The 9,411-nt window shown below is 44.1% G+C and overlaps 1 pseudogene across 1 annotated transcript; it reads right to left on the bottom strand.

Moving 5' to 3' along the window:
- Positions 1-200: 200 nt before the first annotated feature.
- On the bottom strand, positions 201-752 carry LOC308431259 (chromobox protein homolog 1-like; annotated as a pseudogene). The gene has a single exon. The product of its transcript is annotated as a chromobox protein homolog 1-like (transcript).
- Between the last annotated feature and the right edge of the window lie 8,659 nt (positions 753-9,411).

Genomic DNA, 9,411 nt, shown 5'->3' with positions numbered 1-9,411 from the left:
TCCCCTCCACAGGGATGGGTGTGCAAACTATACATCGTGAACAATTTAAAGCACTTGGGCTGCTGCAGGACACAGAAACTATGCTGGCTCTTCAAAGGACATCTTCTCAAGCCACCTCTATGGTGTCAAAACAAGTACAACTCCTTCCCTCCCCCTTGAAACCCACAGTCAGAGGTGACAGAGGCTGGTACTCAACAGGGCTAATTCTTGTCTTCTTTTTTGTCATCATCCTCTGAGGGGTAGGAATGCCACGTTAGCCTTTCCTCATAGAAGGATATGACAACCTGTGGGGACGTGACATTGGCTTCCTTGGCAGGGACCAGGTCAGCCTCATCAGTTTTTCCATTTCATCAGGAACATGAGCTCTCCACTGGAGTCAGTAGCTCCAATAATCTGCTCTGGCTCCAAACCCCAAAAGCCTCGTGGCTTTTCTGACTCTTCTTTTTTCTTCTTTGGTTTGCTTTCCTCTCCTTTATCTTCAGAATCAGAATCAGCTTTACGCTTTCCTCCCTCTGATTTATCTGTCTCGTGAGCTGTTTCTGTGACTGTAGAAACTCAGCAATAAGGTCAGGGCAATCCAGATTCTCTTCTGGCTCCCAAGTGTTGTCCTCATCGGAGAAACCCTTCCACTTTAGAAGATATTCTACCTTGCCCTTGACAACTCGCCGATCAAGAACTTTTTCCACCACATATTCCTCTTCCTCTTCTTCTAGTACCTCCTCCACTTTCTTCTTTTTTTGTTTTTTCCCCATAGTGCCCGCCAGCTTTCTGGTGTTAAGGGTGACAATGCTCGTAGCAGCGCGCGAGAGTCGGAGAAGAATTGGGGACGCGCTACTGGCGCGTTGCGCCCAGAGGAACGCCCAGAGGAGCAAAAAGCGAGTGGCCTTTAGTCCGTCCTCGGACTGAAGCAGCAGCGTACCGCAGGCCCCGCCAACAGCCCTCCCCTCAGCCGAACGAATTAGTTTTTTTAAAGGAGTTTGTAGCCTATGGACTGATTGCTTCAGGTCTTGGTCTTTTTAGTATTAAAAACATAGACTTTTCTTGAGTTTCTTTCCAAGCTATTGAAAAGGGCTTTGAGGGGAACTTGAAATAATAGCTCTTGTCTTGTTTTAAGTTATGCAAATTTGGACTTGGGATATGCTGTTGTGCTAAAACTAGAGCAGGGCAACTATTGACAATTCTTTGGTTGGTTTTCAACTCAAGAGTCTGTTATTGTTTTAAATCATTCAACATCTCTTCCTGTAGAGTAAGAAAGAACTTGGGATTAAGGTTAGTTGATGTCTGAGCCAGGGTCACACCACTGTGACAAAATGCTTGATACAATCAACTTAAGAAGAGGAAATATTTGGTCCACAGTTTTGGAAAGCTCAGAACCTATTCAATTGTCTCTGTTGCTGTGACTCTGTCAAAGAGCAACGGCAGGGGTTGCATAATGTAGCAAAGCTGCTCACCTCAACATGTCCAGAAAATGAAAAGAGAATATTGGCATCCCCAAATATCCTTCAAAGGCACATCTACTAGCTAGCTAAAACCTCCCGTTGGGGTTTACCTCATAAAGGTGTTGAAATGCTCCCCAATGGTCAAACAGTTTTTGGGGAATACACTTCAAACATTTAGATCCAAATATAGCAACTGAAGGCTACTGGCCTGTACCAGGATTGAAGTACAGTATACTGATGATCTTCCCCAACTCATTTACTGTACTACAGCCATGGAGGTCAGATAACCTGCTGGAGGGCATCTCTTCTCCTTCTACCCTAGGAAACCCAGGGATGGAACTCAGGTTATCAAGCTGGTAACAGCAGTTTTTCTTGCTGTATCATCTTGCTGGTCCTACTTTATTCATTCTTAAGGAAAAAGATGATCCATGATAAAAGAGGCATGCACATTTAGCAGGAGTATGAGAGAGCACCAAGGAGAGGAAGAAATAAGTCATTAGAAGCCTTAAGCTAAGAATAAGACTTCTCACTGAACAAACACATATCTGGATTTCCTGGCTGCAAGGAGGAATATATGATGGATTTATTTAATAAAACAAAGCACATTCACTTATCAAGGAGGGTAATCTGCTTCTCTAGCATTTAATCCAAGGAAGAGCTCAATAAACAACGAGGGCATGACGATCTTTGAAGAGAACCATCCAAAGGAGCAGATGTCATTGTTCTCATTGTCCTCGTACTTAAACTAAATCAGTCATGGGGAGATGATTCTACCAAGAGGCTGCATGGTATTTCCTCTGGCACAGAGCCTCTCTTCCGTCTCATCCAAAGAAAGGCTCATCAGCAGCTAGAAGTGAGCCTGGTCAACTTTTAAGGTCATTTTCTTCAGAGAACAGAAACTCTGAGGGCAAGCACTGTCGGGCTATGTTTTGGAATAGGCTGAAGAAACTCAAGAAGCAAAGGTTGGTGAGCCCACCATCTGTCTGTAGCTTGAGGCTTCTTCCAGTTTGGTAGGAAAAAAGGAAAAAAGTCATAAGAGGATTAATTGATTAATATGGAGGCAAAAATGGGGGAGTGGGCACTGATAGCAGAAGTTTGTCAGTCAAATGTCCCCTAAAGCCAGAGATTGCAACTAACATGCAAGCTTGGTGGGATGCCATGGCGTGAGAATACTGGCATAAATCCAGATACCTCTGAATTTCTCTCTTGTAGGATATCTGTCTACAGGAAACAGTGTCAGATATATTATAACACCTGTACCAACTCCCACTGACTAGTGATGGCTGCATCAAATACTGCGTGTAGCTTTTGATGGCCCGCCCAGGTCCAGTGGAAAAAAGAGTATCATTATTACACAGCAATTTTTGCCATAGACATTGATCAGAGTAACTAGCACAGTTAATTCCTAAAATTAGCATCAATTAACATTAATATAATCAGCATTCATATATTTATTGGCATGAGTACACTGAATATAATTAACATTGTTTGCCATCCTTAATATTGGGTGCTAACAATTGCACACCAGCCTTCTAGCTAGTGTTGCATCAAGCATCCGAGGCAGGTAACATCACATCAAGGAGTGGGGTAAAAGGAAGAGATATCACTTTCCAGAGACCCTCTTGTGCTTACCTCTGTGTGTGCCTCAGAGAAAAGAAACTGGATGGCCTCAAGTCTTGCTTATTAATTTGACCAGTAGCTGTAATCCGGGGTGCATTTCCTAATAGAGCTGCATGCTCCAATATACACATTTCTGGGTAAGAATTAAAACAAGGGTGGAGGCTTGGGGGTCACTGGCAGATACTCTCAGTGGCCAGACATGAAATGAATGAAGCTAACAGTTATGGCAATGAGACTTAGTGCAGACTGTAGCATCAAGACCTCACTTAAACACGTTCAACGCTGTTGGAGATTGGTTCTGCTGCTTTGACTCAAACAGGATTCTCTGTGTCCAAATGTTAAAGGTCCTTGTCCTATTGGATTTTGATTGATCAATAAAGATGCCAGGTGCTAATAGCTGGGCAAAGGGAGAGAGGCATGACCCTTAGAGTTGCGTGGGCTAAAACACGGTGTGGGAGAAGATGCAGAATTGCCTTGACTCAGGGAAGAGGGATGGGACACAAGAGCAACAAGAGATAAAACCAATCAACTATATGAGTTCAGGTAAATGGCCACTGGCCACTTCCCCAAATTCGGCTTGGGGTAATTGGGAAAGGTGCAGGAGTACCCAGCCTTTGAGGTAGCCAACGCATTTTAAAAAACAATCTAATATGTTTCTGCCTTTCATTCCTGGATACAAAGATAGCTCCTGGGTGGGTGCACGTGTGTGATCCACAGAGAGTTCAAATCGTTGTAGCCAAGACTCACCACTCCGCAACCCTACAATTTGAAAACTAGGCTCTGTGGGGTGGATATGTATGCCTGTTCACGCATGGATTGTAGGAAAGACCCTCACACACATCTGTGCCCAAATCCAGCCAATTGGCAACCAATGTGTCATGTCTGAATGCAGGGCAGGGTATCTGGACATGCAGTGGACATGTTTGGCTGATGGCAGCTGCGTTCGCAAACCCTTGTCTTGTCTATCAAACGGAGAGACAGGAAAAGGATGCTGAGTGAGGAACATGAAGGCGGGAATGAACCGTCATCAGAGGTCAGCCCTTCTCTTAAGCAGGAAGAAGGCTCCAAGAGATCCACGTGCAGGGTCACACTGGTTCTAAAAAAAAACCTCTTTGCACTTGTTTGTAAGTTCAATCAGATTTCCAATGGAAATCAAAGCATTCTAAGAGTCTAACCTAACAGAGATGACAAGACCCTGACTTGAAAGGTTTAGAATTCTTAGCCTTTTACCCTCTGTTGTGAGACAAGGTCTCACTCTATAGCCAGGCTGGTCTAGAACTCACTGTTGTATCTTAGTCTTGCCTCCAACTTATGGCAATCCTCCTACAAAAGCCTCCCGACGTCTGACGTTACAGGTGTGAGACACTACAACCTTTTATATTTTAATATTCTTGTCGAACATACTGAACCTCAGCCAGGACAAGTTCTCAGCCCAAGGATGAGCAGGCTGTACAAAGACTGTAGAAAACAAAATGCATTTGTCCCGTCTGATGGGGATATTCAAAGCGTATCCATCTGGATGCCAAAGAGCCTGTGCTAGCTGAATTAACACAATTGATTTGAAGCTGTTCTTTCAGAGAGTAATTGGCCACCTGGTTCATGGCCACCCCTGTGATCTTAGTAAGATGGCATCCTCACTACACTCAAAGCTATTTGTTCCCCAGGCTAGCAGCCTGCATTCTATATATGTATTCGTCCAGCTACCCATAGTAGGTGTTGCATGTAGAACAATGTAGCGGTATCCTACCCTGTCCTGAATCATCCAGGGTTAAAAATTTCTCGGGGACAGCCTCCTTCCCACCCAGAATTTCTTCACTCAGCACTGTGACCTGTGGGAAAGCGGCACCCTTCTCAATTTCCTAAGTGAACCAGAAGGACAGAGTTAGCTGTTAGAGAAATACCTGCTGCATGCATATGATCCACCAGAGAGAACCATGAATCCAAAAGTGTTTCTGAACTTGCATTATTTTAAAGGTGTGGGGGGAGTTCAAGATTATATCAGATGAAAGTTTGTTTAATTCTCAATTAGTAATTGTTTTTATGCAATGTCAGTGGCATTGAGACTTTTATGAGCAGAGCCATTGATTGAAGAATGCCCTCATAGGAAGATGATGGAGTGATCTTTTGATTCCATCCCTATTAACATGCTAATGGTGAAGGATACAGCCCCTCTCAAAGGTGCCTGCTATTCCAAGGATGGATGTCTTTGACCTGTACATTTCTCCTAAGAGCCTGGTTGGGGGGGGGGGGTGTCTGGGACTCTTCAATGGTTTCATTAACATATTGTTGCTCAACTCCCAAGGGTGATCCATTTAAAGAACATGGAACACAATTAGGAAGATTTTAAAAAGGTTACAAATGATGGGCGGGTTCTAAGACTGTCTGGATCTACATGCCAAGGGCATCTAAGTCAATCCCAAGAACAGCTGGAGCCCAAAGGCCAGTGCCTTTCTGTGCTCTGAATTTACATAAGCTTTGAAGATATTTTTAGCTTCCCATGCTCTTCTTAATATTCTCCTGCTTCTCTGCCTTACACACACACAAAAGGAAGACTGCAAAGCTTAGGAGTCTGAGCCTTTGGTCTTTAGAAGTCCTGATGTTGTTTTCTTTTTTAGATCTTTAGGGGCATGTGTGGAGGCAGAAACTGATGAAGCAGCCATTAGCGGTCAGGGTTTAGAGACCTTTATATATGGGCACCAGGAGCCTGTGGGTCTGCTCCATTCTTGAAATGTCTGCTCGCTTTGTGTTGCTGCTCTTGAGATGAGATTAGCTGAGATGATATTCCATTTACTGTCCCAATCGTGCTGCACAGACAGGAAGTCATTGAGCATACTTTCTTTTCTTCCCTGTCCTTTGTTCCATGTGGAAACAAGCATCTGAGACTTTAAATTAGGTTGTGGCTCAGACCATGTGTTAGTTCACACATCATCCATGTGGGTCTATATACATGCACATCTAAATGAACACTGTGTGTGTGCATCCACATTGCACATGTGCATGCATGTGCATGTGCACACATCTACACCCACACCAACACCACTCTAATATAAGCTAGTCCCTGCCTTAAGTTTAGAGATCTAGGGGTGTATGTATGTATATATGTATGTATGTATGTACATATGTATTGGGTGATACAGAGACCTGTGCACACTTACTTCATCCCAGTAACAAGCTGCTTTATGGATTTTTACTTGTCTTCTATGTAGAAATAAACGGAGAGTCTTGGTGCTTAGAGGGGACTGCTATGTTTCAGGAGGCCCAGGGCAGGTGCCGGCCCTGCCTCTTAGCAGCTGTGTAGTCCTGGTAAGTTGCCGAATCCCAAGTGGTTGGACTCAGCAAGGCACCAAGCAGGGAGGAAGTAAGAGAGGACATGCTATACATAATTACACCCATGGTGTTCCTTTTTGGGGTTTGACCACATAAGACTGTGTGTTGTGACCCTTAGAGGGATGATCTCAATTAATTAATTAATTAGTTTGTTTGTTTGTTTCAGAAACATTCAATAACTCGGGGAGACAAAACTATTCTCTATTCAGCTCTGTGTTCTCAGTGGGGTTGCTCTGTCTGCCACAGACAATAACTACATGTATTAAAAAAAAAAAACATGAGCATTTAGAAAAACAAGAATTTTATTTCCGTATGACAATGAATCATAGGCACTTGGAGAAACTACGCGGAGGAGCATAAAGTTAAAGAGGGAGGCTGAGCTACTGATTGGACACAGCTCTGGAACTAATGTAGAACCTTCAGGGCATTGAGTACGCAGGATTTCCATCTCTGTAGAGTTGAGTGTAGACATTCATCTGGCTCATGTCTCTTGCTAAAGCTGTGTGGTTATTGGCTGTGCAAACACTGCATAAAACCCAGGTCCTTTCAAGTAGAAGACAAATATAGAAGTTTACACTAGTCTTTCTAACAATATCCTTAGACCCCCCCCCCCATTTTCTAAGTTAGGGAGTCAAGACCCCCAGAATACTTTAAAAGGCTTTCCCCAAAGATCCTAAATTACTAAAAAGAGATGCATAATCATATATATGACTCAACCATATAAATGCACATAAGTGTGTGTATAAATGCATGTGGATTGTGAGTACACACATGAATACAATGTGCATGTATGTGTGTGTGCATGTAGAGACTAGCATTTGGAGTGCTACTTACAATGCCATTTCTCTGGTACTCTCTACCTTTTGGAGACAGGATCTCTCACTGGGCTGGAATTCTTAAAACTAATGTTGGCTTGCTGCCCCGTGAACCCTAAGGATCAGCCCTCTCCCAAGTGCTGGGATTACAAATGCACACTTCTATGACCGCTTTTGTTTGTCTTTTCATGAGTTGTCTGGGGATGATGTACATGTCCTCACACTTTGGTCTTAGCATCCCATGAGTTGATGTTCTTAATGGCGGCAGCAAGCCATTACTTTAACCCGGCTTGGCACTGTTCCCCACCTGTTTACCCCACCTACAGCTTCTTTCATTCCATATCCTCAACCATAAGAACTGCAAGTCCCAGGTCCCATCTGTGAAACTCCACACACCTCACCACTCTATTGTTCTAACTCTCTTCTCAGCTACAGCCTCCTGGAGAACCTGGGCCTCCATCTTGTCTGATAGTTCTTCTCCTTTCCCCTCCCTTCCTTCCATTTTTATTCTCCTCTTCCTTCACTTTCTCTTTTCTCCTCTTTCTTTTTCTTCTATTCCACCACCTTCTCCTCCTCTTTAAAATAATTTTATGTGTATAGGTGTTCTGCCTGCCTGCATATCTATAAAATACATGCACGACTAATGCCTGTAGCAACTAGAAGAGGGTATTACCTGCCCTTTAACTAGAGTTATACTGGGAATTGAATAAGGTCTTTGGAGAGAGCAGTCAGTCTTCTTAACTGCTGAGCTACCTCTCTAGCCCAGTGTCTGGTGGTTCTTTTGTCCACAGCACCTGTAAGAATAGTAAAAACCTTTCTTTGTGAACTATTGCCTAGCAAAGGCTACAAACAGCTAGAAAAGTCTCAACAAACATTGGGCAAATGAATGAGTAAATGAATGAATGAGTGAATGACTGAATGATACTGTTTCTCCATTCCCTATTCTGAGTTTCTTCACTGTAGGACACTAGTGTAAAAGGACCCTGCTTTGTCTGGCTGGAGCAAAAGCATGGGGAAAATAACTTTGCCATATGCCCTTCTTTATAGCCATGGGAACCAAGAATAGTCAAGAGAATCTCACCTCCGCTGACTTCTCTTTTTGACCCTGAGGTGAGACTCCACTGCTGATCTCCTGTGCTGGGCTGAGCAGTGTGACTCACAAGCAATAACCCTTTATAGGTCACGAATTCGTCCCCACCAACTCCACTCTCTTCCACCCCTAGGCCAGATGAAGAATCCTCAGCCTCCAGCTTGCATGATAAGATTGTCATCTGAGTCACTCCCATCTCTGCCTGACGACTGGAGAGATCGTTTCAAACTCTCTGAACTCAATTTGCAGTGCCCGGCAGGGAGTGCCCATTCATTCAGTCATGACATAAAGTTGTCCTTCCATGTGCTTGCTGGAGAAGGCCAATTAAGCTCTTGCTCCGGAAGCTGCTGCAGAACTAATCACACATAGGAAGACTCTGTCAGGACCACACAGATGCCTACTCCATTGGGGGCAGGCAGATATCTCTCTGCCTCTGAAGGGTTAAAAGAACTCTAGGAGGTTCTTGGGTATACCAGCAGGCCCCAACCTCACTCAGCTTCTCAGACTTGTTCTCTGGTCTTTTCATATTCTGCTGTGACTATTCCTTTATCTCTAACACAGATCCTTCATTTTGCCACTGTTTTTATTTAGAGTCTCTTGCAAAAGCCACCTAGGACAGGGCTTATCCTAGACCAAAGTGTACACTAGGACTTTAGACTCAAAAGCTCTCCCATCGCCCTTCCTCCAGAGTCCTCTCACCTCTGTCCCATTCTCACACACAAAGTGCCCTTCTGTTACCCAGACTCTTTAGGTGGAGCGAAAGTAGCTTATCTCATTACTGACTTAATACTTACCAGTCACCCTGCAGTCCTCTTATCTTGTTGATGGGAGCAGAGGGTAATGCCTATGCATGGTTCAAAGGCTCTCCTCCCTAAGGGTAGGATGTAGGGCACAGGGTACCTGCAGAATTGTTTGGAACCAAGTGGATTTCTATCAACTCTGCCTGGAGTGTCAGGTCAAGGTCTTAGAATGATGGCACTGGTAGGGAAGAATGAGACCACCTAGCCTCACATCTTTCTGTCACAGGTGAGGAAAATGAAGATGAAAGTGGCATTCACCTGGTCACTGCCAGAGTCAGCATGCAGACCATCTTTGAGCAGGGGGTGGTGGCACATACATG

This window comes from Micromys minutus (assembly GCF_963924665.1).
Source record: "Micromys minutus genome assembly, chromosome: 16".
NCBI lineage: Eukaryota > Metazoa > Chordata > Mammalia > Rodentia > Muridae > Micromys > Micromys minutus.
Note: the sequence above shows the minus strand (reverse complement) of the source record. Positions and strands in the feature narration are given on the sequence as shown.